Source organism: Hordeum vulgare, chromosome 6H, assembly GCF_904849725.1.
Source record: "Hordeum vulgare subsp. vulgare chromosome 6H, MorexV3_pseudomolecules_assembly, whole genome shotgun sequence".
NCBI lineage: Eukaryota > Viridiplantae > Streptophyta > Magnoliopsida > Poales > Poaceae > Hordeum > Hordeum vulgare.
In genome coordinates, this window is record NC_058523.1 from 10,839,425 (window position 1) to 10,846,221 (window position 6,797).

A 6,797-nucleotide genomic window follows, 5' to 3' on the forward strand; every position below is an offset into this window, starting at 1 on the left:
CATCATTTTTCACCAAAACAAAGTAGAGTAGGTACCATACTAAAAATAATTATTTAATACAAATGACAAAATCTGTTCTATATTAACAAGAAACAGAACAACGGAGAAAAATTACATGAATATCAAGCTCTTAAATTAGGCGGATGAAGCGTAGATATACAAAATATTGCTGAATGTCGAAATTGCAGTCATTGAGAAGAGATAATGTATGTACAATTTCATAAAATAATGACATGTGATAACATGGTTCGTGGATGTTTAAATCTTCAGCTAGGGCCATACCTTCCCAGCATGCAATGGCTTCAAGGGCCGCAAGGTCTTCAACTCCATCAATAACAAGCGACGAGCTGCCAAAAATTGCTCGTCTCTGTCCCGGCAAACTGCAGCCTCCGATCTTCCTTTACCCTTGCGCTCCCACTCAATGTGTCGGGCCGCTTGACACCCTTCGTGGGTGAGCACTATCATCATGGGATCTTGCATGGCTTAAGGGAGGTACTATGTGTCGCTCATTGCGATGAATTGTTGACAAATCGCACATAGGGCGCCTCACCTGGACCAGCCCACTCATACCTAGGGCGATCGTCGTTTGGCGACCTTGTTTTTTTATACTGACTTGGCATTACTGCAGCGACCCAGTTTTTTTTAGTACTCTTTTTTCCAGTAGCTACATCGTACAGGCCCAGCTTACTGTAGCAATCGTACACTATGGCAAACTGATTTCTTGTTGCAAAATGGGCTACAGCGGCGAGCAATTGAAAAATAATTGAGAATGTTTTCAGGGAAAATGAGACTAATTTTGGAAGCTACATGAACATTTTTTGAATTAATTTTTAACATTTTCCTAAACATGAACATTATTTTTGTAAAATTTAAACTATTTTTGAAAATGCGATTATTTTTTTATAATCTGCGAACATTTTTGGAAATGAACATGTGGACAATTGGCAGTAGATCGCAGCGGGCCGGTCTCCACAGAAACTTCTTCCCCATCGGATACCAGGGCCATATCATTTAATGAAGTAAATTAATTAATCATTGTCCAAATGTGGAAAAAAGATACCGAGCATATATCTTGTACTCCCGCCGTCACGGTTTAGAAAAATTACATGAATATCAAGCTCTTAAATTAGGCGGACGAAGCGTAGATATACAAAATATTGCTGAATGTAGAAATTGCAGTCATTGAGAAGAGATAATGTATGTACAATTTCATAAAATAATTACATAAAATGTCTACAGAAAGTGTTGTAGCGATGAAATAGTAATGATGAGATACATGACTTTTATGGGCGCACCCATTGCAGACTTCGGATATCTAATGTTAATATAAATTTAAAACATTATAGGTGGCGCTAATATTACAAATGAATATATCCTAGATTAAATGTGGGCATTATTCCATATCACCGCTAATGATACATCAATGCGTTGTATATAAAGAAAATATCATGCTCCGGGATGTATTAAAAATAACAAAGAGTTAATGAGTTATTAGCATATAGTAATTACTAATGAAAGAATATGATTTTATGTGTTTATATCATTGCATCCTAAGGAAATGAGCATTAGTGAACCAATATAATCAAATCAAGCATAGCCCATGTAAAAGACAGAATTTGCTACATGTGTGTAGCGTTGGCTGGCCCATTAGTTCCGATCTCCATGACCTCAAGACTAGGTTAAGTACGAAGAACTAACTAAGGTTACCCATTGCGGCGCCTTCATAGATCACTTTTGTTGCCCTGGGGAACACGCCAAGTGGTGTGTCCATCTGCTATAACATGGCATATGTTGGGTGCTACATCGAGATTTGATTTAAAATAATTTTTCACTATCATTTCGGATTTTGGGTGAGTTTTTTTTCTGGTTTTGCTTGGTTTTACCGAAGTTTTGGAGAAATAAATGCACGTTTTTTGCACGGAAAAAATTGTGTTTCCATAAGAAGCATAGACACATATTTGCTTGCACGAGTGCTTCTCAGAAATGATTTTTTTTGGAAAAAACGACATGAATGCAGTTTGTTTTTAAAAATTGAAATGATGATTATAAATTTGATTTTTTCACAAATTCAGAACATCCTTGAGACTAAAAAAAAATATTAATTAAAAATTCCGAACAGTAAAATAATCATTAATTTTAAATTATTTCCTGAACTTGTAAAACATACTTATTGTTTTTAAGAACATTCTCTAATTTAACTAATGTGAATATAAAAATATAACTGGATTCAAAATATGTTTCCCAAATGTTCAACTATTCATGAATTCAAATAATATCACAGATTTGAAAAATGTTCATCAATTTCTGAAACAATCAATGAACCTCAAAATTGTTGCCAAATGCAAAACAAATTTTGGATTTGAAAAAAAACTCAAGGGTTAATTAGAATGACATGCGATAACATGGTTCGTGGATGTTTAAATCTTCAGCTAGGGCCATACCTTCCCAGCATGCAATGGCTTCAAGGGCCGCAAGGTCTTCAACTCCATCAATAACAAGCGACGAGCTGCCAAGAAATTGCTCGTCTCTGTCCCGGCAAACTGCAGCCTCCGATCTTCCTTTACCCTTGCGCTCCGAGTCAATGTGTCAGGCCGCTTGACACACTTCGTTGGTGAGCACTATCATCATGGATCTTGCATGGCTTAAGGGAGGTACCATGTGCCGCTCATTGCAACGAATTGTTGACAAATCGCACATAGGGCGCCTCACCTGGACCAGCCCACTCATACCTAGGGCGGTCGTCGTTTGGCGACCTTGTTTTTTTATACTGACTTGGGATTACTGCAGCGACCCAGTTTTTTTTAGTACTCTTTTTTCCAGTAGCTACATCGTACAGGCCCAGCTTACTGTAGCAATCGTACACTATGGCAAACTGATTTCTTGTTGCAAAATGGGCTACAGCGGCGAGCAATTGAAAAATAATTGAGAATGTTTTCAGGGAAAATGAGACTAATTTTGGAAGCTACATGAACATTTTTTGAATTAATTTTTAACATTTTCCTAAACATGAACATTATTTTTGTAAAATTTAAACTATTTTTGAAAATGCGATTATTTTTTTATAATCTGCGAACATTTTTGGAAATGAACATGTGGACAATTGGCAGTAGATCGCAGCGGGCCGGTCTCCACAGAAACTTCTTCCCCATCGGATACCAGGGCCATATCATTTAATGAAGTAAATTAATTAATCATTGTCCAAATGTGGAAAAAAGATACCGAGCATATATCTTGTACTCCCGCCGTCACGGTTTAGAAAAATTACATGAATATCAAGCTCTTAAATTAGGCGGACGAAGCGTAGATATACAAAATATTGCTGAATGTAGAAATTGCAGTCATTGAGAAGAGATAATGTATGTACAATTTCATAAAATAATTACATAAAATGTCTACAGAAAGTGTTGTAGCGATGAAATAGTAATGATGAGATACATGACTTTTATGGGCGCACCCATTGCAGACTTCGGATATCTAATGTTAATATAAATTTAAAACATTATAGGTGGCGCTAATATTACAAATGAATATATCCTAGATTAAATGTGGGCATTATTCCATATCACCGCTAATGATACATCAATGCGTTGTATATAAAGAAAATATCATGCTCCGGGATGTATTAAAAATAACAAAGAGTTAATGAGTTATTAGCATATAGTAATTCTTAATGAAAGAATATGATTTTATGTGTTTATATCATTGCATCCTAAGGAAATAAGCATTAGTGAACCAATATAATCAAATCAAGCATAGCCCATGTAAAAGACAGAATTTGCTACATGTGTGTAGCGTTGGCTGGCCCATTAGTTCCGATCTCCATGACCTCAAGACTAGGTTAAGTACGAAGAACTAACTAAGGTTACCCATTGCGGCGCCTTCATAGATCACTTTTGTTGCCCTGGGGAACACGCCAAGTGGTGTGTCCATCTGCTATAACATGGCATATGTTGGGTGCTACATCGAGATTTGATTTAAAATATTTTTTCACTATCATTTCGGATCTTGGGTGAGTTTTTTTTTCTGGTTTTGCTTGGTTTTACCGAAGTTTTGGAGAAATAAATGCACGTTTTTTGCACGGAAAAAATTGTGTTTCCATAAGAAGCATAGACACATATTTGCTTGCACGAGTGCTTCTCAGAAATGATTTTTTTTGGAAAAAACGACATGAATGCAGTTTGTTTTTAAAAATTGAAATGATGATTATAAATTTGATTTTTTCACAAATTCAGAACATCCTTGAGACTAAAAAAAAATATTAATTAAAAATTCCGAACAGTAAAATAATCATTAATTTTAAATTATTTCCTGAACTTGTAAAACATACTTATTGTTTTTAAGAACATTCTCTAATTTAACTAATGTGAATATAAAAATATAACTGGATTCAAAATATGTTTCCCAAATGTTCAACTATTCATGAATTCAAATAATATCACAGATTTGAAAAATGTTCATCAATTTCTGAAACAATCAATGAACCTGAAAATTGTTGCCAAATGCAAAACAAATTTTGGATTTGAAAAAAAACTCAAGGGTTAATTAGAATGACATGCGATAACATGGTTCGTGGATGTTTAAATCTTCAGCTAGGGCCATACCTTCCCAGCATGCAATGGCTTCAAGGGCCGCAAGGTCTTCAACTCCATCACTAACAAGCGACGAGCTGCCAAGAAATTGCTCGTCTCTGTCCCGGCAAACTGCAGCCTCCGATCTTCCTTTACCCTTGCGCTCCGAGTCAATGTGTCAGGCCGCTTGACACACTTCGTTGGTGAGCACTATCATCATGGATCTTGCATGGCTTAAGGGAGGTACCATGTGCCGCTCATTGCAACGAATTGTTGACAAATCGCACATAGGGCGCCTCACCTGGACCAGCCCACTCATACCTAGGGCGGTCGTCGTTTGGCGACCTTGTTTTTTTATACTGACTTGGGATTACTGCAGCGACCCAGTTTTTTTTAGTACTCTTTTTTCCAGTAGCTACATCGTACAGGCCCAGCTTACTGTAGCAATCGTACACTATGGCAAACTGATTTCTTGTTGCAAAATGGGCTACAGCGGCGAGCAATTGAAAAATAATTGAGAATGTTTTCAGGGAAAATGAGACTAATTTTGGAAGCTACATGAACATTTTTTGAATTAATTTTTAACATTTTCCTAAACATGAACATTATTTTTGTAAAATTTAAACTATTTTTGAAAATGCGATTATTTTTTTATAATCTGCGAACATTTTTGGAAATGAACATGTGGACAATTGGCAGTAGATCGCAGCGGGCCGGTCTCCACAGAAACTTCTTCCCCATCGGATACCAGGGCCATATCATTTAATGAAGTAAATTAATTAATCATTGTCCAAATGTGGAAAAAAGATACCGAGCATATATCTTGTACTCCCGCCGTCACGGTTTAGAAAAATTACATGAATATCAAGCTCTTAAATTAGGCGGACGAAGCGTAGATATACAAAATATTGCTGAATGTAGAAATTGCAGTCATTGAGAAGAGATAATGTATGTACAATTTCATAAAATAATTACATAAAATGTCTACAGAAAGTGTTGTAGCGATGAAATAGTAATGATGAGATACATGACTTTTATGGGCGCACCCATTGCAGACTTCGGATATCTAATGTTAATATAAATTTAAAACATTATAGGTGGCGCTAATATTACAAATGAATATATCCTAGATTAAATGTGGGCATTATTCCATATCACCGCTAATGATACATCAATGCGTTGTATATAAAGAAAATATCATGCTCCGGGATGTATTAAAAATAACAAAGAGTTAATGAGTTATTAGCATATAGTAATTACTAATGAAAGAATATGATTTTATGTGTTTATATCATTGCATCCTAAGGAAATGAGCATTAGTGAACCAATATAATCAAATCAAGCATAGCCCATGTAAAAGACAGAATTTGCTACATGTGTGTAGCGTTGGCTGGCCCATTAGTTCCGATCTCCATGACCTCAAGACTAGGTTAAGTACGAAGAACTAACTAAGGTTACCCATTGCGGCGCCTTCATAGATCACTTTTGTTGCCCTGGGGAACACGCCAAGTGGTGTGTCCATCTGCTATAACATGGCATATGTTGGGTGCTACATCGAGATTTGATTTAAAATAATTTTTCACTATCATTTCGGATTTTGGGTGAGTTTTTTTTCTGGTTTTGCTTGGTTTTACCGAAGTTTTGGAGAAATAAATGCACGTTTTTTGCACGGAAAAAATTGTGTTTCCATAAGAAGCATAGACACATATTTGCTTGCACGAGTGCTTCTCAGAAATGATTTTTTTTGGAAAAAACGACATGAATGCAGTTTGTTTTTAAAAATTGAAATGATGATTATAAATTTGATTTTTTCACAAATTCAGAACATCCTTGAGACTAAAAAAAATATTAATTAAAAATTCCGAACAGTAAAATAATCATTAATTTTAAATTATTTCCTGAACTTGTAAAACATACTTATTGTTTTTAAGAACATTCTCTAATTTAACTAATGTGAATATAAAAATATAACTGGATTCAAAATATGTTTCCCAAATGTTCAACTATTCATGAATTCAAATAATATCACAGATTTGAAAAATGTTCATCAATTTCTGAAACAATCAATGAACCTCAAAATTGTTGCCAAATGCAAAACAAATTTTGGATTTGAAAAAAAACTCAAGGGTTAATTAGAATGACATGCGATAACATGGTTCGTGGATGTTTAAATCTTCAGCTAGGGCCATACCTTCCCAGCATGCAATGGCTTCAAGGGCCGCAAGGTCT